This window comes from Mus caroli, chromosome 14, assembly GCF_900094665.2.
Source record: "Mus caroli chromosome 14, CAROLI_EIJ_v1.1, whole genome shotgun sequence".
In the NCBI taxonomy this organism is placed as follows: domain Eukaryota; kingdom Metazoa; phylum Chordata; class Mammalia; order Rodentia; family Muridae; genus Mus; species Mus caroli.
In genome coordinates, this window is record NC_034583.1 from 56,016,288 (window position 1) to 56,041,380 (window position 25,093).

The 25,093-nt window shown below is 39.2% G+C and overlaps 1 protein-coding gene across 10 annotated transcripts in view; it reads right to left on the bottom strand.

Moving 5' to 3' along the window:
• Hmbox1 (homeobox containing 1) overlaps positions 1-25,093 on the bottom strand; it is a 143,128-nt gene that overhangs the window by 49,913 nt on the left and 68,122 nt on the right. The window lies entirely within an intron of this gene.

Sequence of the window (25,093 nt, forward strand, 5' to 3'; positions counted from 1 at the left end):
TCAACATGAAATAATGAGAAGACCCCAAATAACATTACTTGTAAGATCAACAGGCTCCGGCTGCTTTGAGAACATGAGATGCCGAAAAAGATACTTTGAGAGGGAAAAATCTAGTCAGCAGTTTTATTTCTCATTAATGACACTAATAAAAAGATTTAGGGGCTAGGAAAGGAGGGGTCATTGAAAACACTGTCTTCAATACAGTTTCTGACTACTTGCTAATTCTTTTAAGCATTTTAGACTCATCTCCATTAGTAGAGAGAAGCAAGAGTTGGCAGACTTAGGTTACAACATGACCTCTGAAGAAAGCCCAGTAATGAAGAACAGTTTCTGGAGTTGACTTTGCCTTCCACACAGAACAAAGTGCACAGCAGCAGTTCTGCGCTGTGCTCAATCGTTTCTTGTCAGCAGTTACTTAGAGATGTGGATGATTTGCACATAGGAAAGTCAAAAGAATATTTTAACACTTAGAAAAATCACATGCTCATTCTTGTCATTATAGTCTTAAAATCCCAATATACAACTGGCAAAAGCAGAGAAATCAGGAAAAAAAATAAAGAAGGCATTTCCAAAATATCATTTGACTATGATAAAGAGTTTATTACATCTTAAAGTCTCTAGAGGACGCCAGGCAGTGGCGGTACACGCCTTTAATCAGGAGGCAGAAGCAGGCAGATCTCTTGAATTTGAAGCCTGCCTAATCTACAGAGAGAGTTCTGGGACAGCCAGGGCTACACAAAGAAATTCTGTCTCTTTGGAAGTCACATATCAGATATTCTGCAGATCAGATATCTATATTATCTGACAGAACATAACAGAAGCAAGGTTACAGTTATGAAGTAGCAACAAAATAATTTTACGGTGTGTGGGGAGGGTGACCACAGCACGAGGAACTGTATTAAAGGGTTGCAGCACTAGGAAGGTTGAGAACCACTGCTCCAAAGGATTAAGACACCCACTGTGGCAACTGGACACTACCAAACACCACTGTACAAACAGTTATATATAAAGCGATTGTGCTCAACAGAAGGCAGAACTACCATGACATTATCACATTTTAACTAAACGCAAGGCTTCAGGGTTTCAGATACTTAGCAGCTCCTATTAGAAGATGAAAAGAGGGCTGGAGAGATGGCTCAGCAGTGAAAAACACAGACCGTTCTTTGGAAGGTCCTGAGTTCAAATCCCAGCAACTACATGGTGGCTCGCAACCATCCATAATTAGATTTGATGCCCTCTTCTGGGGTGTCTGAGGACAGCTACAGTGTATTAACAGTAAATAAATAAATCTTTAAAAACCAAAAAGATGACAAGAGAAAACATGGAGGAGTTAAAAGAAAGACGACAACAGAAAGTTCTCTGAGTAAACACTTTCACTTTTCTTCTTAACATACAGGAACTGGACACAGGTTGTCAGGCTTGGTCAGGTGCTTTTACCCACTGAGTCATCTCACTAGTCCAATGCTTTGTTTTTACCAAGGATGTGATTCTCAAAATGTTCCCAAGTAACCCCAGAGACGCTGCCCAGTGGTAGACTGTCTATGTGATACAGGTGCTGGCAGCCAGCGCTGTGTGCGCGCAGGTTTGGTAGACAGGAATGCTCATTATTCTGAATCATTAAATCAGCCACGTTTGGCAATATTGTAACCAGAATCTAGTTTTGCCATCATAGTATCTTTTTAATATTACTCTAAAATAAGAATGATGAGGGGCTGGAGAGATGGCTCAGCAGTTAAGAAGAGCACTGACTGCTCTTCTGAAGGTCCTGAGTTCAATTCCCAGCAACCACATGGTGGCTCACAACCATCTGTAATGAGATCTGACGCCCTCTTCTGGTGTGTCTGAAGACAGCTACAGTATATTTACATCTAATAAATAAATAAATAAATAATTGATTAATTAAAAAAAAGAATGACGAAATGATCATTCAGCACCATGAAATCAAATTTTATTTGAATTTTCCTTCTGTTACCACATAGGTAAAAAAACAGACAAGTTTAAAAAAATATACCAAGAAAAAGTATGTCTGAGATCTGTTAGCGTTCTCCAATATTAAATCACCCTCACGTTAGAATGCAGTGCCCATCAGCCATGAGAGCTGTACACGCTGTGTTACAGGTAGCAAAGCCCATTAAGAGGACATCAAGTTATAGCATATCCCCATAGCAGAAACTGGCATGCTTTAAATGTTTTCTTTGTTTTGTTATATTGTTTATTTTTTGAGAAAAGGTTTCTCTCTGTAACCCTGGCTTTCTTGGAATTTATGATGTAGACCAGGCTGGCCTTGAACTCAGAGATCCACCTGCCTCTGTCTCCTGAGTACTGGAACTAAAGATGTGTGCCACCACAGTTTAACTAAATTTATTATTTTTTAAAAGCTATAAAACTCTCAAAACTAATCTAACAACAATAACTAGTAATACTTAGTGTTAGCAAGAACATGGGATTCACACATAGCAGGGCTATTTCCAGAAATAAATGGACAGGATCCATAAACACTGAACTTGAGGTGTACAGACCACAGGAGTGCATGTTTACCCAGCACACACATACTCAAAAGACATGCACAAGAAGCTTCAGAAACGAGCATTACCCAGAGAATTCCCTGGTTCCAAAACCTAAATGGCCATCAAATGCAGAATGCATATATTATGGTATCTGTGTCTTCTACTGCAGACTGCCATAGCAACAGGAAGAGGATAAACTAGTAGTGTATGTACAGTATATGGGCAGACCTCACAGAAACAATGCTGCTTCCCCAAAGCCAAACACATACAAAAGCCATACACTACACTATACATCAGCATGTAAATCAGCATACTGGTACCCATGCAGGAAAAAGGTCAAGGATGAAGGTTTATGTAGTGGCCAGTGATGTTCTTTACTGATACGGAAGGTGGTAATGTGGATATCTATACTTTATGAAAGTCACTGAGTTGTCACCTACTATACATATTTAAAATTTAAAAAGATCCCCACAAATTTTTTAAAATTCAAAGACTATATATATTTAATACTATATATTTAGTACTATATATATTTAATTAACATATATTAACATGGGAAGATGCCCTTGATACATAAAGTATATGCTTTTATGAATATAACTTTATATGCCCTGTATTACATTTATATCTAAATATATCAAAAGCTTACAGATACACACTATAAATGTAAATTTTCCCTGCATTTCTACCACTAAAACTTTCTCAATCTTTCTATAAATGTTTTAATGCCTGGCTTTTGACACTGAATATTTTAGTTTCTGTTTGTTCTTTTAGAAACAGTGCAATTAAAGTAAATGAAGACTTATAAAAAGAAGTCCACTTCTGCTTTTTGTCTGCAATTTTACTCTGAGGTAAGCATGTGACTGACTTAAAAATGTCACACACATTTCTCTCTGTATAATAATGAATGCAATGAAACAAAGGGAGGAGCAGGCAATACAGGCTGTCTTCCTGACTCACCTTGGATTCAGAAAATAAATGCAAAAAATGAACCAGTTAACCAAGCCATTTCCAGAAGAGGCATTGCAAAACAGTTGAATAAACAGCAAATGTCACACTCGGAAATGACTTTCCTCTAGGGTCCTTGACCCACAATCCCGGCTGCTCTGGGAGCTCTGTGGGACTTGACATTCAGGTCCTCGCAGCTTCACTGCACTGTTGCCAGCTCTGCTACTTCCCTTGGGAGAAAATTCCAGATAGTCCCTTCCCTGCTGTGGAAGAAATTCTTGGGAAAAGTTTCAGCTCTTCAAAAACCTCTTCTTTTCTACCTCTTGTAGGGCAGAAGCAAAGGCAAAGTTTCGTATACTTTACATACACCGACTAAAACTAAGCCCTGCTTAATTTCTTTCCAGTGAGAAAGTAAGCCCCTTATGTCCACAGTGGTTGCAAGTAGTCTTCAGCTGGCATCCATAATGTCTTGTGAACTTCAGCTTTACTGACTCCTCTCTGGAGTTTACACACCACGCTTCCTCCACTAGAGGGCTCTCAACTAGAACCCAGCCTTCTAAATCTCAACACTGGACTCTGGATTCCTCTCCATGTTTTGTTTCCTGCCACAGCCTACTGGCTCTTTACCTTGGAATGAGGGTCACAGCTCCTCCAGAGCATCCTCGTTTTGGCTCCAGGTGCTATGTTAGCTTTCTACTCATTCGTGGCCACTGGGACTCCATATTTAAGCCTCTTTCTTTGATCATTGTAATTATCAACAATGATTTAAAATGTCATGTAAATGCAAGAGACTCTCAGGGCACAGCCTGTTCTTGGAAACCACTGGCTAGGCAGCTTTAATGAGAATTTCATCTGCAAAAAGTGATATTTTGACTTCATCTTTTCCAATTTGTATCCCTTTGATCTCCTTTTCTTGTCGAATTGCTCTGGCTAGGACTTCAAGTACTATGTTGAATAGATATGGAGAAAGTGGACAGCCTTGTCTAGTCCCTGATTTTAGNNGGATTGCTTCNAGNTTCTCACCATTTACTTTGATGTTGGCTACTGGTNTGCTGTANATTNCTTTTATCATGNTTAGGTATGGGCCTTGAATTCCTGATCTTTCCAAGACTTTTATCATGAATGGGTGTTGGATTTTGTCAAATGCTTTTTCTGCATCTAACGAGATGATCATGTGGTTTTTGTCTTTGAGTTTGTTTATATACTGGATTACATTGATGGATAATTTCTCGTAGGCCAACACAGTAAGCCTAATCCATTACCCTCCTCCCTCATCTCCTCATCTTCCTATAGGAGTTGGCTCAGCTTAACCTCTCACCCACTCCCTCCCCTAAGGCTCGCAGTTTTACCAAAGCTCTTTCTTCTTGTCATCTCTCCTCTGTTCTGGAATCAGCTCTTTTACCTGAGCAACTGTAACGACTCTGGTGACCCGAACAGGCCATCTCAGAACCACAAATACAAAATCCTTATGAATGTTCCTCTTAAGTTAAGAGCATTGCACATCCTTCAGCAATTTTCCACCTCAATCAGAGCTATGTTTAGAAATGTTTTGTTATATTTGAGCCAGAGTCTCACTAGATAGCCCTGGCTGGCCTGGAAGTCACTATGTGCCTCAAGCTTGTCTCCCACACTTAAGCTTCCTATTTTAGTGCTTTTGAGTGCCACATTATAATTATATTCTAATTATATATTCTCTATAAAAATTCAAGTATGTTGAACACACATAAGAAAACACTTTTTTTCCACCACTTTCTTATTTATTACCTTAGAATCATTCTTGTTTGTTTGGTATGGATGCATAAGCCCTTTCCAATACACGTAACACATAAACTTTTAAAGAGCATACACATAGTAAGGGACTGACTTTCTCCACCGTGCACATTGTGCATCCAATTCCTTACTTAACCCAGGGGACAGCAACCTCAGGAGACCTCTAGCTCTGTCTTGTGCTGTTTGCTCGATGGCAGGCAGTGTCTCACTCTGTAGCCTGAGCAGGCTTTGAACGCTTGCTGCTTCTTCTTCCTCAGCCTCCTGAGTGCTGGGGTTAGAGCTGAGTCATCGGACCAGCTTCACGGTGACTTTTTATTGACTATTCTTTTTAAAGACTTAAATTTTCTGTTGTGTGTATGAATGATGTAAGTCCACATGTGTGTGTGCCTGATGTCCATGGAGGTTGGAAGAGGGAGTTAGATTCAGCTTTTAAGCTAAAGCTTAACTAACCTGGCTAAGCTGCTTCTGCATTTCTGATGTATATTGTCTGGAATACTAGAGGCTTATGTTTCAAGATGCTAATAAATTCTGGGATAAAATTTTATGCAGCAACAGATGACAAAGCCACACACACTGGCTCTGGGACCTCTATCTTTACTGTAATCTTCACATTAACTTCTGATCTTTAGTCAGCACTTTCATTTGGTCCTGACCCAGAGTTCCACCATAACTTTCTCAGGGCTAGGTTTAAATGGATTCAAGATTTTCTCATTCCCCAATTTTCTGACTTTGAAGCCCTGTATATTTGTTGTAAACTGAGGTATATTCTACAAAGGTATATTCTCCTATGTATACAATGAGTTTTGAAAGATGTGTATGTGTGTGATCATGGTATGACTCAAAATATAGTTCTCTTCCTGCCCTTTCTTGGTTCTGATTCCAGTCTATACATAATTTTCGCATTTTCAGCTTAATTCTTGTTGGCACTATCTCACATGGAGTTCTTCTTACTAGTACAAGTTGACTGGTGCTGGCTTAGCCAGGCCTTATCCCTTTCATATTTGGAGGACAATACATTACAGAGATAAATTGGGGTCACTGTTCCTTCAGGATCTGTGCAGCTGCAGTAAAGTGAGTGGGAAGGGTACAGCAAGAACCTCTACCAAAAAAAAAAAAAAAAAAATCTCTACCGATGGCATGCCTCTGTGAAAGGAAAGCAAGACAACTTCTATAAAGGCACTGACAAGCATGCTCAAAGTCACCCTTTTCAAGGCTGTGCAAACTATCAAGGGCTCACCATGCAGCACCTACACAGCAGCTCTCGATCATCTGGAGCTCCAGTTCCAAGGATCCAACAACAGGCCGCCATGAGGGTCCATATCACCACCCCCCCATACACACACACACTATTGGTAAATATGTCTTTAAAAAGAAGAATCAATAAAAATTGACCTGGAAGCTAGTCATGGTGACTCAGGCCCGAATCCTCAGGAGGCTGAGGGAGAAGGAGCAGCAAGTGTTCAAAGCCAGCTGAGGCTACAGAGTGAGACACTGCCTGCAATCGATCAAACAGCCAAACAACACACCATAACAAACACAATACAACCACAGGAAGACGTGTCCTTACGGACACTGGGATAACAGACTTACTCGACATAGGAACAGTCTAAAAAACTACAGAAAAGGATGAGAAAAATGGCTTATCCTATAAAAACTATCAACAGAGACAATTATATGGAAGAACTAGACAGAAATTTTGGAGTACAAAAGTATAAATGAAACGAAAAGTTTGCTGGTAGGGTTCCATGGCAAGTAAGAAGTCACAGAAGCATTCATCACCGCATTGCAACCGTCAGCTGAGATGACTTATGGGAACAGAAGACAAGAAGGAGTACTACAAAGCAAAGCTTCATAAACACATGGGATACCACCACACATGCTAAATACAGGCGAGACTCTTAGGACACACCACAGTAAATAAAGAAGATTTTGAGAAAATAATGGCTAAAATCACAGGAATTTTGATGAAAAATCTTAACATTTTTAAGGTGCCTAGTGATCGTCATGTATGTTAACTCAAAATTTCACACCTACGAGCACCATAAAGCAATGTCTCAGCACATAGAGGTGCCACCAAGTCGGACAGCCCAAGTTCAATAGCTATGGTGGAAGGAGAGACCAATTCCCACAAGTTGCCTTCTGATCTCCACCCATAAGCTACAGCATACATGTGCCTCCACCCATGCATGCAAAATAAGCAAAACTGTAATAAAAATGCTTTAAAATCAAAGCTAAGAAGTAAAAGTAAAAGAGGGAAAAGAAGGATTATGTACAAGGTGTGCTCGCTAGGGCTGAGAGTAGGTTCCTCTGAGAAGCCATGGGAAGGATACTTAGGACACTGCCTGAGGAATGCAAGGCCGTGCCACGGGGAGTCTCTGAAATAAGGACTTCCTAGGGTATATATAATGAAAGCACAGAGGACAGGAGCTTGAATACACTGAAGACAGAAAAGGAGGGGTTTTATGGGGTGCATCTCAAAACAGCCATAACTGATGGCTTCTGAGAGGTCAGGCCTGCTTGGAAGACTGGGGCACACTGGAAGGTCTACATCCCCTCTGGTCTCCCTGCTTCCTGGTTCTGGGAGCTGAGCAGCTTTGCTGTCATGCCCTCCTGCTGCTGCTGTGGTGGAGCAAGTGACAGCAGACGAACACAGAAAGAAGAAAGAAGCCACATACGTAAATAGAAAAGACAATGGTACGTTTTTAGTCCCTAAGTACCTGGTACTATTCTGTTGAAAAGGCAAGTGTAACATATAATTACATATTGTATGTTAATGAACACATGTATAAAATTAGTATGCAATGTGTATAACAACAATATCACAAAACATGAAAAAATGAAGCTATATGTAAGAGCAAAGTTGTTTTGAAATTAAGTTGATATTAATCTGGGATAAATTATTATACACTAACATGTTAAGAGTAATCCTTGGTGCAACTGTCAAAAGAACAACTCAAACTATAATAACAAATAACAAGGATTTAAATTCGTACACTAGAAAGTAGCCACTTAACCAAAGGAGGAAGCAATAAAAACTAAAAAGGTGGGTTGGGTGTGCTGGCGCACGCCTTTAGTCCCAGTACTTGGGAGGCAGAGGCAGGTGAATTTCTGAGTTCAAGGCCAGCCTGGTCTACAGAGTGAGTTCCAGGACAGCCAGGGCTACACAGAGAAACCCTGTCTCAAAAAAACAAAAACAAAAAACCTAAAAAGGCACAAGATAGACAGAGAACGTAGTAAATATAAATCATGCTTACCCTAATCACATTAAATCTTAATGAATTAAACACTACAAAAGAAGACAGAAGCTGACGGAACAGATTAAAACAAACAAACAAACAAACAAACAAACAAAAAAACCTATATATTCAAGGCCTCCTCACCCAGAAGTCACACTGGCCACCAGAACCCCAGGTAAGCTGCCCTCCCGTGGGTCCACCCATATATATTCCCAACCCTCACTTCTTTTCATCCTGGTGTCCCAGCCCCCAACTTGGGCAGAGACACCTGCTCAACCACAGGCCACACTGGCCACAAGACCAGAAGAAAACAAACCAAGGAACAAAATACCATCCAACAAAGACAATCTCAGAAACCAGCACCTGGATCTATAATCTCCTCCTCAAACCCAATGCCTAGAGGCCAGTGTTCATTACACAATCCGCAACAGCCACGGCAGTAAGTACCTCCCCACCATAGCCCAGGGAGCCTATGTAGTAAGCTCTGAGTATCCCAACACAGCTGAAGCACAAGAAGAGGACTTTAAAACTAAGGTTATGAGGAAGATAGAAGTCCTCAAAGAGGAAACGAATAAACTCCTTAAAAAATCCAGGAAAAGACAAACAAAAAAAATTGGAGGAAGAAGGCCAAGTAGGGTGGGGAGAACACTTGAAGAAAACAAAACAGTTCCTGAAAACGGACACAGAATAAAGAAAACACAAATTGAGGGAATTCTGGCAATGAAAAATCTAGTAAGTGAACAGGAACTACAGAAGCAAAAGAAGTGGAGGCCCAAATCTTAGGCACTGAAGATATGATAGATGAAATACATATACTGGACAATAAAAATGTTAAGTCTGAAAAATTCCCGACACAAAACATTCAGGAAATCTGGGACACTATGAAAAGACCAAATCTAAGAAAAATAGAAATAGAGGAAGGAGAAGAATTCCAGCTCAAAGGCCCAGAAAATATTTTTAACAAAATCATAGTAGAAAAAAATTTTAACCTAAGGCAGGAAATGCATATAAAGATACAAGAAGCATACAGAACACAAAATAGACTGGACTTGAAAAGAAAGTCCCCTCGCCATATAATAATCAAAACACTAATCATACTGAACAAAGAAAAAATACTAAAAGCTGAAAGGAAAAAGGAACAAGTAATATATAAAAGCAGACCTATTAGAATTACAACCAGTCTCTCCATGGAGACTCCAAAAGTCAGCAGGGCCTAGACAGATGTACTGCAGACTCTTAGAGACCACAGATGCAGCCTAGACCTAGCAAAACTTTTTATTACCATAGATGGAGAAAACAATATATTCCATAATAAAATGAAATTTAAACAATATCTATTTACAAAGTCAGACCTACAGAATGTATTAGAAGGAAAACTCTAACCCAAGGAGGTTAACTACACCCACGAAAACACAGGAAATAATCTCACATGACCAAAACCAGTGTGTTAATAATTACTAGATATTTATATTTTCAATATCAATGGACTCAATTCTCCAAATTAAAACACACACACACACACACACACACACACACACAGAATAGCAAAAACGGATAAGGAAAAAGAACCCATCCTTCTACTGCATACAAGAAATACACCTTAACTTCAATGATGACATTACCTCAGAGTAAAGGGTTGGAAAAAGACTTTCCAAGCAAATGGACCTACAAGGCAAGCTGGTTTTGCCATTCTAATATTTAACAAAATAGAGATTTCAAACCAGTCAAAAGAGACAGGGAAAAATACTTCATACTTACCAAAGGAAAAATCCATGAAGATGTTTCAGTTCTTAACATCTACACCCCAAATGCAAGGGCATCCTCAAATGTAAAAGAAACATTACTAAGTCCTAAATCACACAATGACCCTCCTAAACTGATAGTGGAAGACTTCAACACTCTGTCTATCTCATCAACAGACAAGCCATCTAGATAAAAACTAAACAGAGAAATACTGGAGCTAACAGACATTATAAACCAAATGGACCTATCAGATATCTACAGAACATTTCACCCAAATACAAATTAATATACATTTATCTCTGTACCTCACAGAACATTCTCCAAAAGTGACCATATACTGGGCCACAAAGCAAGCCTCAACAATACAGAAATCCCGAAATACCCCCTGCACATATGAGACTATTTCAACAACAACAACAACAATAACAGAAACCACAGAAAGCTTACAAACTCATGGAAACTGAACAACTCTCTACTGAATGTGAGAAGTTCGTTTTTCATATTCCATTTATCTCCACCCAGAAATTAGGCCACAAGCCACTTGCAAAGTAAGGTACTTGCTCTCTCAGCTAATCCATCTGACTAAGTCACTTTAAGGCTGGAAAGTGCAGCCTCTCCTTGGCACCTCAAAGTGAAACAGTGGGGAAGTTAGAGAAAGCAGCCTACAGGAATTTGGGGGCTCTAAGTTGGTGTCAGGGAGAAAAGGAGAGGGGGAACTTATCTCTGCCTTTTGTTCTCAGTTCTTATAGGACTCTCAGAGCAGATGTTCACATGGTAAAAAGCTCACTGTGAATCTGCACATAAATTTAGTCATAAACTGAATAAGAGAATTTCTTATTCTCTGTTGTAACAGAGAATGTCTACTTGCATATACTAGAAACAATTATCTTAACTTTCACCATTTGTTACTAACTTGCAGGGTCATGGAAAGTTTAAGACTAAAACTAAGCCATCTTTGAAGTCTTGTTTAAATAAACCCAGTCAATATCTTATCTCCTGTTTTTGCACCTGGGGTTCTGTGGTTTATGTCTTCTTTATGACCTCCGATTAATAGTTTCTGTAACCCCTTGGAATGTGCCCTAAGTTTTAGAAGTCTGCTGTTATCTCAGAAGCAATTAAGCAGTCCTGTTATAAAAGGACTCGAATGTCTCTATCTGGGTTGCCATTCTGAACAATGGTGACTCTTGCATGCTAGATGTTTCTGCAGAATTTTTGCATACTATCTTGAGTCTGGGGTCTTGCTTCAGTGATTTTTGGACCCTTACAAATGAAAACTGAGTCAAGATTGAAATAAAAAAATAAAAAACAAATTGAAGACTTCCTAGAATTCAATGAAAATTAATACAGAAAATACTCAAACTTATGGGACACAATGAAAGTGGCGCTAAGAGGTTAAGTTCATAGCACAAAGTGCCTTCTTAAAGAAATTAGAGAAATCTCATATTAACAATCTAACAGCACACCTGACAGTTCTACAACAAAAACAAACAAACAAGCAAACACAAGAGGAGTACGCAGAAGGAAATCATCAAACGAGGGCTTGAAATCAATACATAGAAACAGAGAACAATACAAAGAGTCAATGAGTTGGTTTTTGTTTTGTTTTGTGAAAAATCAACAAGATAGACAAACTTTTCAGTATCCATCTAATTAAAATACATGAAGAGAATATCCAAATTAACAAAATCAGAAACAAAAAGTAGAACATATCAACAGACACCAAAGAAATCCAAGGAATTACAAAGTCATGCTTTAAAAACCTATACTCTACAAAATTAAAAAAATCTAAAGGAAATGGATAATTCTTTTGATACCACTTGCCAAAGTTAAGGTCATATAAACAACTTAAAAGACCTATAACCCCTAAGGAAATAGAAGCAGCAATTACAAGTCTCCCAATAAAAAAAAAAAGTTCAGTGCAGGACAGTTTTGGCACAGAATTCTACAGACTTTCAAAATAGGGACAATACTCCTTAAATTATTTCACAATAGAAATGGAAGGAACAACGACAAACTCATTGTATGAGGCCATAGTGACCCTGATACCCAAACCACATAAACATTCAACTAAGAAAGAGAATTACAGACCGATTTCCCTTATGAACACAGATGCAAACAACACCACCAACAACAAAAAAAAGAACTCAGTTACATACTCTCAAACTGAACCTAAGAATACATCAAAAAGATTATCTACATGACCAATCAGACTTCATCCCAGAGAATCAGAGATAGTTCAATATAAGAAAAATCAGTCATTGTAACTTACTATAGAAACAAACTGAAAGAAAGAAAGGAAGGAAGGAAGGAAGGAAGGAAGGAAGGAAGGAAGAAAGAAAGAAAGAAAGAAAGAAAGAAAGAAAGAAAGAAAGAAAGAAAGAAAGAAACCAAAACCACATGACCATCTCAGTAGATGTTGAAAAAAACCTTTGACAAAATCCAATACCCATTCAGGATAAAAGTCTTGGAGAGATAAGGAATACAAGGTACATATAAAAAGGGAATTACAGCAAGCCCATAGACAATATCAAATGAAATGGAGAGAAACTAAAAGAAATTCAACTAAAATAGGGACAAGTCTGTCTACTCTCTCCATATTTATTCAATATAATACTTGAAGTTCCAGTGAGAGCAATAAAACAATCAGAGGGGGTCAAAGAATATAAATCAGAAAGAAAGAAATCAAGGTATTGTTATTTGCAGATGATATGATAGTATGTAATAAAAGACCCAAATAATTCTACCAGGGAACTCCTACAGCTGATAAACACCTTTAGTAAAGCGGTTTCAGATTAAATAAACAAGCAAACAAATCAGGAGCCTTCCTATATACAAATGGACTGAGAAAGAAATCAAGGAAACAACACCCTTCACAATAGCTACAAGTAATATAAAATACCTTGGGGTAACTCCTAATCAATCAAGTGAAAGACTTGAATGATAAAAACTTACAAGCCTCTGAAGAAAGAAATTGAGGAAGATATCAGAAGATGGAAAAATCTCCCATGCTCATAGATGAGTAGAATTAACATAGTAAAAATGGACATCCTACTAAAAGCAATCAACAGATTAAACATAATCATCTAAATTTCATCACACTTCTTTATAGACTTTGAAAGGACAATTCTCATCTTCATAAGGAAAAACAAAAAGCCAAGGATTAAAACAATCCTGAACAATAAAAGAACTTCTGGTTATATTCATTTCAAGCCGTTATTACAGAGGTATAGTAATAAAAAAGAAATGGTATTGGCATAAAAACAGACACATTGACCAATGGAATTGAATAGAAGACCCAGTAATAAACCTACATACCTATGGACACCAGATTTTTGATTAAAAAAAAAAAAAGCCAGAAATACAAAATGGAAAAAAGAAAACATCTTCAACAAACAGTGCTGGTATAGCTGGATGTTGACTGTATAAGAATACAAATAGAACCATATTTATCACGCTGCTCAAAATTCAAGTCCAAGTGGATCAAAGACCTCAACATAACACTAGACACACTGAGCCAATATAAGAGAAAAGTGGGAAATAATAGTTTTGAACACACTGGCACAGGAGACAACTTCTTAAACAGAACACCATTAAGACAGGCATGAAGATCAACAATTAATAAATGGGACCTCATGAAACTGAAAAGCTTGTGTAAGACAAAGGACACCATCAATAGGACAAAATGGCAGCCTACAAAAAGGAAAAAAGGGAAAAGATTTTCACCAACTCCACATCTGATAGAAGGCTAATATCCAAAATTATAAATAACTCAGCTGGCTGTGGTGGTACATATTTTTGATCCTAGCACTGTGGAGGCACAAACAGTGAGTTTAAAGCCAGCCTGACCTGGCTTCAAATACATAATGAGTTCCAGGATAGTCAGGGCTACACAGAAAAACCCTGTCTGAAGAACAAAACAAAACTAGCCAAAAAGAACTCTAGGAACTAGACATCAACTAACAAAACAATCCAATTAAAAAATAGGGTACAGGACTTAACAAAGAATTCTCAATAAAGGAATTGTGAATGGCTGAAACTGCTTAAAAGAAATGTTCAACATCCTTAGCCATCAGGAAAATGCAAATCAAAACTACTTTGAGATCCCATCTTATACTTGTTAGAATGGCTAAGATCAATAACACAAGTGACAGTTCATGCTGGTGAGGATGTGGAGCAAGGGGAACACTCCTCTATTGCTGGTGACGTGCAAATTTGTAAGCCACTATGGAAATCAGTGTGCCAGTTCCTCGAGAAAATGAGAATCAATCTATTTCAAGATCCAGCTATGCCACTTTGGGGCAGTTACCCAAAGGATGCTCCATCATACCACAAGGACACTTGCTCAACTATGTTCACAGTGGGTTTATTCATAATAGCCAAAAATTAGAAACAGCATAGATGTTCCCAAACTGAAGAACTAATAAAGAAAATGTAAAAACATTACTCATCAGTTAAAAAGAAATGACAACATGAAATTTACAGGCAAATGGATGGAAGTAGAAGAAATTATCCTGAGTGAGGTAACAGATTCAGAAAGACAAACATGGTTTGTGCTTATTTATAAGAGGATATTAGCTGGTAAGTAATGGATAATCATGCTACAATCTACAGACCCAAAGAGGCTAAGTAACAGGGAAGGCTCAAGGGGGTAAACATGGATCTCCTGAGAAGAGGAAATAGAATAGATTTTGCAGGTGGACTAGGGGCAAGCCAGAATGAAAATAGGAAGGATCAAGTGTGAGGGTAGAGGAAGAGAGCATGGGAGAGAAAACTGGAAAAGGAAGGCATTTGCAGGGTGACGTGGAAACCTAGTGCAATTGAAACCCTCTGTAATCTACAAGGTAGTCCCTGACAAGGACTCCTACTAATGGAGGATATAGAGCCTGAACATTGTTTATAAACAGGCAAGACTTCCAGTGGTGGGACTAGGATACCAACCTAGCCACAAAATCTTCAACCTACAATCTGTCCTGCTCACAAAATGTGCTAGGGCAGTGATGGAGCAGAACATGTAGGAGTGTCTAACCAATGATTGGTCTAATTTGAGGCCCATGCCACAAGAGGGAGCCCAAGCCTGACATTGCCTGGATAACCAGCAACCAAAAGTTGGATAACCCAGAGACCTGAGTAGAACCATTTGCAGTGGGGGTGTGGGGTTGTCTATGAAATGATCCCTAATGATGGTCTGCTATATTCATAGACTGGTGCCAAGTCCACTCATCATCAGCTGAAGGGCGGTCCACAAAGATTCACAGCTAGATATTAGGTGAAGAGACAGCCCAGGTTAGAGGTCTCCATTAGGTCACTCCTCTTAGAGCTTAAGGGAAGTCACAGTGAGAGCCAGAGGGGTCAAGAGCACAGGAGAGGATAACCCAACAGAATGAATTAAGCAGGGCTCATAGAGACAGAATTGGCAATTGTGGAACCAGCATGGGTCTACATGAAGTCTTCTCCATCTAGGTTATGGTGGTTGGCTTGGTGTTTTAGAGGGGGAACTCCTGACAATGAGAGTGGGGGATAGCTCTGACTATTTTGCCTGATCTTAGAAGCCTTTTTCTCCTACTAGGTTGCCTTGCCACCTAGGTTTGTGCCTGGTCTTACTATATCTTGTTGTGCTGTGTTCAGCTGATGTCCCTCAGAGGCTTGCTCTTTTCTAGGGAGAGATGGGTGTGGGGGTGGATTTGGGGGAAAGGGAAGGTCCAGGGGAATGGGAGGAATTATGGGAGGGGAAACTCCATGCAACAAAAACCTAATGAGAATTGAAGGGAGAAACTCATAAGACTAACGGCACCCCACTTGTAGGTACCCCACTGTCCAGAAATAAAATAGTTAGAGAGCAATAAGGAAACAACACATGCACAGGAAGCAAAGCCGAGCAAACATTCTACCCAGCACATGCAGAAAACGTGTCACTCTCATGCTTACCAAGGTGACATTTACTCCACTAGAGAATGACATGTCCCTCAGTCCTCAAACTACAGAGAAGTGTACATGGAGCACTCTCCAGAAAAGGTGACACTATTTCCAGAAGGAATAAACAGATTATTTCTCCAGTTGCTATGGGATCAGTGGCATCTGGAGGCAGCAGTGGTGGAGTGCATGCCTAAAATGTAGAAGCTCCTGAGTTAAATGAGAAAAAGAAAAGAGCAGGGAAAAAACCCTGGGAAACCCAACAACCCAGAGAAATTAAACAATACTTTTCTAGCCAATGAGCAGAGGAAGAAATTATAAAATAACTTTGAGATGTAAGAAAAAAAAACATATCATAAACTTTCACAACGGAGAGGCCAAGGCAGTGCTTTGACAGAAGCTTGCAGGTGCAAGGACCCCTAGGTGCAGCTAGACACACGAGCCAAAAGGAAAGAACTCATTGGTGAGGCTTGGGCTTGTCTCTGCAGACAGAAAAAGGGCCATGAGGAAATTTTGTGAACAGTGCTATGTCAACCAAATCTGTAATCAAGGTGAAGTGAACAAAATTCTAGGGGGAAAAAACCCCTAAATTACCAACTATTCCCAACTCAAGCCATGAAAGCAATGCTGCCCACAACCAGACCAGAGAGCAAAGAGGACCATGGCTTGGTATCCCATATGAATGCATATGTAAAAATCCTCAATAAATTACCAGAAAACTGAATCCAACCACATATTAAAAAAAATTATACCATAACTAAGTGGGATTTAAGTTGGGAGAATAGAATTCACTCAATAAATGAAAGTCAACAAAGGTAACATTCTGTACCAGTCTACAACAATACACAAGAAACCAGCAACAGAGCATCTGCCCAAGCCAGTATCAACTGCCCCAAACCCCACAAATCTTACTGCGATTGTCTTAGTTAGCGTCTTACTGTTATGAGCAGTCACAATAACCAAGGCAAGAATCATAAAGGACAACAACATTTAATTGGGGCTGGCTTACAGGTTCAGAGGTTCAGTCCATCATCATCAAGGTGGGAGCATGGCAGTATCCAGGCAGGCATGGTGCGAGAGGAGCTGAGAGTTCTGCAGCTTCATCTGAAGGCTGCTAGCAGAATACTAACTTCCAGGCAGCTAGGATGAGGGTCTTAAAGCCCACACCCACAGTGACACACCTACTCAAACAGGGCCACACCTTCTAATAGTGCCACTTCCTGGGCCGCACATATGCAAACCATCACAGTGATTCTGGTACCAGGCAGTACATAAACAAGCTGTGATTTAGACTGACTCTTGCTACGACATACTCTTTTAAACTTGTAATGGTGTGTATATTTTTAAAATTGGGTCTGGGCTTTATTTTCTAAAACACAGAACTCATGCATGTCATATAAATTAAAAAAGAAAAAGAATTAAGTCATTTTGTATCCATACCCTCCAGCTAACTCTCTTACTCACTCTGCTTACAACAGATTGCCTTATTCGTTTCTGGACTGACAGTAACACATAATGCATATGAGTCATAATTTACCTAACAGCTTCCATCTGATGGACACAGGCTATGCACAGCTTTATGCTACCATGTCACATACAATAAACATTATTATACCATCATCCTTCAAGATATAAGAAAGCATTTCTGTAGGATAAATTACATGGTTAAAACTAGAGGACTTAAAAAAGAAAATGTTACTAATAAAAGAGCTGTAATTTAAAGAATAAAGTAAATCAATTATAGACTGGAACTGCCATAACTCTGGAACAGCACTTGTCTAGCATGCATCAAGGATCAGATGATTTACTCCTCTGTGTGTGTGTGTGTGTGTGTGTGTGTGTGTGTCTAAGTAGAAACCTTATCTTTATGATACATGGACATTGTAGTCAATGTATCAAATAAGTGTTTAGTTAACTTTTACTGTACTGAAAAGGTAGGCAAGATCATCAAAGTAGTAAATATTAATAGCCGGTTGAAATTAAGCTATCTAGAAGATGGTAAACCACAGCTTTTGCTTAATAAATGTTATCATATTCCTTACATACTAATACAGGATAATTTCCAAATTAAAAGCAAGACAGCTAACACTATATATGTATGTACATGTGTGTATGTATGTACGTGTGTGTATGTATGTATATGTGTGTGTATGTGTGTATGTATATATATATATATATATACACACACAATTGGCACAAAAAGAGAAAAGATTTACACATATATTTATTTGCTTATAAATGTATAAAATATCTCTAAAGAAACTAGTATTTATCTGTTCTGGGAAAGACAACAGAAAAAAGTGACAGAAGGACAAGAGCTTTAATACGTACCCTCCTCTGAAATCCATCCCTCAGGAATATAATTCTCTACTGTAGAAAATTAACTTAATGCAGGAGGGCGAACACATGCTTAGAGCCTTTGCACAGGAGCTCAAATCCAGCCCTGGTATTAGTGAAGCCCCCATCAAAAAGGGAGGGTGAGGTGGGTGAAGTGGAAACTTAAGAGTCAATTATGTTAGATGGTATTTTGCTGGGATAAACACGTGGAGGAGAAGGCGTGTTTTCCTGAAGTGGACACAGGTGAAAGACTAAGGCAGACTAGTGAAGGAACACTTTACTGAAGCAGACAGAGGAGAGAGGATATTCTGCTAAAGCAATCACGTGAAAAGACACGTGATGAAAGATTCTTTGCTAAACAACACCCATGTATTGGTCCACCTTACACTGCATAGTTGAGCTCCAAGGCTTGCTTATAGAGCTAGCTGTAAGGTGCTTGTGAGTCTCACAACTTCACCAATTTTCGAATCCCTGAGAGAGGCACAGCAGAGAACTTCCCCTGGCATCCCTCGGGGTCCTTGCTGCTGACTCATGCCAAGGCTAAAGCCTGGCTCTCTCTGGTAGGTCTTGTCACTGCTGTTGCTAACCCAACTCTACTAAACTGGGTTGCTGGTATTTCCATGAAGTGTTTGTGAGCGGATCAAGCGGCCTGCTAACCTGTGAACTGAACGAACCACCGATCTCCAGACAACACAGATGGGAGTTGCTCCAAAGAATGTTTCTAAACAGGTCCACTTCCTACATATCCTTTCTTTCCCACTATCTCTGACGGGTGGTGGGCTACAAGGAAGGTTAAAGCATTTAAGAACCATCATTAAAAATAAGGTTTGAAAAAATTAAAGATAAAGGTGGAAATAATATATTTTTAAATTTATTCCTTCTACAAGTTCATGTTATATATTGAGGACTATTAAAAATGTGGTTAACATATTTAGTCTTGAGTAGCCTAGCTCCATAAATGGGCAATGAATGCTGGTGAGAATTAAGCAGAGCCAAGATTCAAAATGGTGGTTCAAGCCTTTCCTGGATATGGAACTGGATAAATTACTCGGAGAAACCTTGCTCTAGAAAGCAGGTAATTACTACACAAAACTTACTCTGCACCCAGGCCCTGCACAGCTCTAATTATACCCTTGGCCCTCTACATGCACTCTCTCCGCACTGACCTGCCTATGCTTAAGAAGAACTCTGACTGCAGTGAATGAGAGGCCAGGTCCTTGCCTTGGTTTTCTTATCTGTAACTGTGGGACTTCACACCTGTTTCTCAATTATATAAAGCAGTTAGCATAGCATCTAGCACTTGGTAAGTGTCACATCAATTACAGCTAAAAATAAAAACTCTCTAAAAGGAGGTTTGGCCTTGAGTGTGTATGCACTCTAGAGCAGAACTGGCTCTAGAACTCACATCAGCCATTTGCCCAATGACAAGGCCAAACCAGAGCCTGAATACAGAGATCAACAAAATCTAAGAGAGATTAGTCTTAACATTATACACAAATACTTCAAAGACATGATATCTCCTGGACAAAATCATGGCAAACTGGTGTAACAGCCTTCAAAAGTGATCTAAGTAGTGGAAGAAATTAGGTGCAAAAGGCAATCTTTCTGTTAAAAAAGAAAAATAAAACCTGTGAAAAGAAATCAAATACCTTTAAGAAAATAGCATATTTTAGATTTTAAAAGAACTCAAACTCAAAACACTAAATTTAAAAATTGTTTTACAAAATACCACAGTAGCACTATAAAGTCACATTATTTAGAAGGCTGAGGAAGGAAGTGAGGTTGCGGACACGCTGAGCTACACAGTGAATACTAGGTCAGTCAGGATGACATAGCAAACTCCCTGTCTTTTAAATACAGAATTAAAAAAATGGCGGTTTCTAAGAATTTTTCATAAATAATAGCGACAAGTCTATAGCAATGTTATTTTGGATAGACAGGCACTTTAAGGTGAACATGTTCAAAAGCAGAACACTGTCCACACATCTGTCTGTGACTGTCTTTAGGTCTCCTGACTTTCTTCCTAGAACATCCCTGTAAGTAGATATTGTCCCTTTATGCATTTATTATTTGTTTATAGCCTAGCATCACACTGTTAATGCTGATCTTGAGTTTAACCAAGGATAATTTGAATTCTTGACACAATGGCCTCTACCTCCTTAGTGCTGGGATTACAGGTATGCTACCAGGCCTACCTTTAAAGAAAAAAATGACATGTTTACTCACTTCATGCGTATGTAAGGTACATACCATAGAATGCATGTGGAAATCAGAGAACAACTTTGAGGAGCCAGCTCTCCCCTTCCGCCCAGTGAGCTCCACAGATGGAACTCAAAGTCATTAGGCTTGGGGAGCACAGCCTCTGCTGAGCCATGCTGCTCTCACCTCGCCACGTCATATTACTGTTCCCCATGGTAAGGAAGAGCAGGCTATGCTCTGCAGAGAATAATATGCCTGGCACGGGGTTGTTTACATGCTGGCTTTTCAATCTTAGGTGAAAAGAGAACTGAAAACTTCTGAGACTGGCCTGGGCAGCACACCTGTGTGTGTGTCGTCCTTGGCTGTCACTGGCAAGCCTTCTGGGCCTGTGAAATCGGTTTAATGTGGGTTCTACTTTAAATTCAAGTAGGAAACATGGTTCTCACTGTAAGGTTGGCAGCCAACCTAACTTTCACATGGAAACTTACAACTCTATGCACTTCATGTGAGATTATAGAAGCCCAGAGGGCTTCACACATACATTATAGTAACTATAGAGAGCTAGTTTAAAACAAGCCTCCTCAGGAACTCTTTGTACCAGAGTGAGAAAATATGGGCATCACATGGAAGAGGTGTGTTCCATCCTGGGAGGAGAAAGAAACAGTGCACCCTCATGTGCTGGCTCTAAAGGACCGTCTGCCCAGAATTTGAAGAAGACAGAAGAAAACACAGTCCTCAGGACCTGTAAGCCAATAGAAGTCCCAAATACATTACACAAAACACTAATTACACTGGTACAGAGAGCCTGTAGACAGAGAGGGGGAAGCCTCTGAAAAGAGGAACTACACACAGCTCCAAACATTTACTTACAGTCAGACTGCCCAGCTACAAGCCTGCTTATTGTGAGGACAGATAGCAGACAGCTTTCAAACTGGATATCTACTTAAAGCCAGCCAAATCCCCATAAAGCCTTGTCAAATGAGCAAATGAATTCTTTCTGACTATTATAACAGGGCAATTCCAGTCTGATATATGCTCTACCTACACTGCTATTCTAATTTAGATATAAATTCTATTTTTTAGTAACAATTATCTTCGTAGTTCACAAAGTTTGAAGGTAACACGTCCACTTGTAGGGAACTGACAGAGTGTAGACAAGGAGATGTTACTCAGCAGTAAAAGAAGAGGAGTCCTGAGCTAGGCATCGAGCAAGCAACACAGAGGATCCCTCAGTGCAGTTACTAACTAAAAGAACCCAGCCGGAAGCTATCACAACCTGACTCCAATGCTAAGACACTTTGGCAAAGATCCATGGTCGCAAGAACTGGGAAGAGCAAAGAGCTGACAAGCAGAGCACAGAAAACTTCTGAGGGCTGTGAGGTCACATTGTAATTGTGGGTGTGTGCTGTTTGACCCTATAGCATGTGCACTACCAAAAGGGGGCCTACTGCTAGCTAGGGATGCTAGTTCCTAATGACATATCAGCATAGGGTCACTGACTGCAACAAATGTGCCACTGTGGGCGGTGACAATATAGGAGACTGGGTAGGCACGGTGGACCAGGAGGTATTTTGGAAGTTTCTCAAATTTTTTTCAATGTTGTTGTGAACCAAACACTGTTCTAAAGAATAAAGTTTAGCTTTTAAACTGATATCTTAGTTGGTTTATAACACCAGGTCTAAAGTTCTCTGATTAAGAAAGACAGCAATACTGGTTGGCTTTTTTTTTTTTTTTTTGGCAAAACAACTGATGCGTATATATTATTATTCTCCATTTTAGAGAAAAGTAACAAGGGAAGTGAATTGAATACAGTTGGAAGTAAAAAGATTAGAAGCAAGTAGATACAAGTGTCAAATGTAGTTGTAGTTTAAAAGTAGACTAGAACTGGACAAGCAGAAAAAAATGGAGCTGCTATAATGTGAACGTCTATGCCTTTTGTTGAGATCTTTGTCTTTAAGGTGGCGATGCTCACATGTGGGGATCTTTGGATGGGGGTTGTCACATGGGCAGACCTTCATGAAGAGGATTAGCACCCTAAGGGGCCTGGAAGACCCTTCACCCTTTCCACCATGTGAAGACATGGCAAGAAAGAATAAGTAGTGAACGAGCCAGAAAAGCAAGAGGTTCCCAGACATGGAACCTGCCTTAGAACTGTGAGAAATACATGTATATGTTTGTATACTACACTACTCAACTCAGTTTATAGCATTTTGTTACATGGACTAAGAGAACAATCATTTGGTCACAGTCCTACATTTGAAATGAGGGTGTGGTCACACAATGATTGGATGTCAGAAAGAACGGAATCTCAGTGTCTGCTGGCTTCTCACTGTACCCTAGCGATTCAACACAACTGTAATAAAGTTCTTTAAATTCTGATGCTAACACTTTTTTCTTATTTCTTTAAGAAGACACAACACTAATTAGTATATCTCTTTGGATGATAAGCTATCACCAAACTTTGACTATTTATTTACTCATTTTTTTTCTGAGTATCCCCACTTTTTCCCAGAGATCATTATAATTTTGTTTGTTTGTTTGTTTGTTTTAGGAATGCTTGAACAGCCTAAGAAAACATTTTGCTGAGAGTAAATATAAAATACATGTTTATTACTAAAGCCAAGGCTATGCTCAACACCCTATCATTGTTAGTGAAAAGCTGGCATCTTGGCCGACCTCTCAGAGAGGTAAAAATCTACCCATGGTGGGAGCAGCTGCAACTGTGACGGAATCTACAAATAACATGCTGGAAATTCAGCAGGCACTGTTATTATATCCTGTTTACACTGTCATTTCTCCTATCAGCAGGATATTATTTATACAGACCCCACCCCTGCACTTCTTGTTTATCTTATTATAGAAGCCCTCCAAATCTATAAAAAGCAGCCTCTGCATTTGATTCTGGAACAGCACATGTGTCGTAATTTGGCACCTTGCTACACTTTCTTATTTAGCATTTTCTGTTGTTGGGCGCCATCCGTTCTGATTTTTATCTTATGGTTGATCTCACATACTAGAGTCAAACTCAAATGATTTTCAAAGAATCTGCTGTAGAACGACAGAAAAGGATGTCTAGGTAATGGCCAATCATTAACTTATTGTTCTTCCAAGACATGAGAATGACTGTTTCTGCTAGGTTCCTGGCTGGACAGGGTGGGGCACAAATGTGACTAATTCATAATACATGAGAAAAACAACTCAGTGAGCTAGCCAATAGATTAAAAAATAAATTAGCCTGCTTTTACTTTCCTCACTCTCTTGCTTTGTAGAGTAAAACAAAATCAAACAAACAAACAAACAAAAAACCCTCGAACTTTCTTAAACACAAAATAATGTATGTGATGGTTGAACAGGCAAACATCCCAGAATCAGACCTTTGGTGTGCCTGTTGATGTGTAGTTTGAGCTAAACCCAATCAGCTCCTTTATGCCTCAGCCAGCTCTACCAGGCAGGTGGGTGTGAAGTTTTCCACGTGTGCAGTGACAGACCCTCTGAGGATTAAACCTATGGTGAGTCACTACGCTAATGCCAGGTAGCACCCTAATAGAATGAGGTGTGCTAAGGAGGAATGCATAAAGTATGCAAATGGGCAGGAGTCTCAAAACTGAAAGTAGTTAAATTCAGCCGTGAACATACATAATAAAATTTGGCAATAAGAAATAGGCATAGGGGATGCATTATAGAACTTCCTGGGCTGACAAGATGGCTCAGTGGGCAAAGGTGTTTGCTGCCAAGGATTAGGACCTGAGTTTTAATCCCTGGAACACACAATAGGAAGAAGAAAAAAAAAAAACCCTTTCACCCCAACATACATATATATGCATGTACACATAAAAAAATTTAAGTATAAGATGTTTCAAATTTTAGTATATTCAACTCTCAGAAATATTCTCTTCTGAACAACATCAACTTTGCAATTTTGTTCTATCATGTTACAGATTTGTCTGGCTGTCCCTCTATATGTTGCAAATCAGAACACATGTTGATTGTAGTCTGAGAAACTAAAGCAAAGATGCAAAGACAACATCCCATCATGGCATAATCTACTACACTGTGAGTTTCAGTAAAGCCTGCTCAATTTACTCTCATAGCGTGTTACACACTGTAATTTAGTTTATTGAAGATAAATAATTGATCTCATCCATCCTACTGGCAAATACCTAAAGACTTAAATAATTAAATTCACACTTTTCCTTAACATTAAGACTTCTACATTAAAGGACATGTTTAAGTCTTTTATGAGCAACAAAGACATCATTTATAAAAATGAATTATTAGTAAGAGATATACACATGTATGTATCATAAAGGGTTGGCTGACATTAGGTATAGGGATAAAATTTAATACTTTCAGCTTTCAAGTTATAATTTTATCAAATTAATGAGCAGGCATAACCTCAACATTCACTTCAGTATGTACCAGTGTTTGGACCACTGAAGGAAC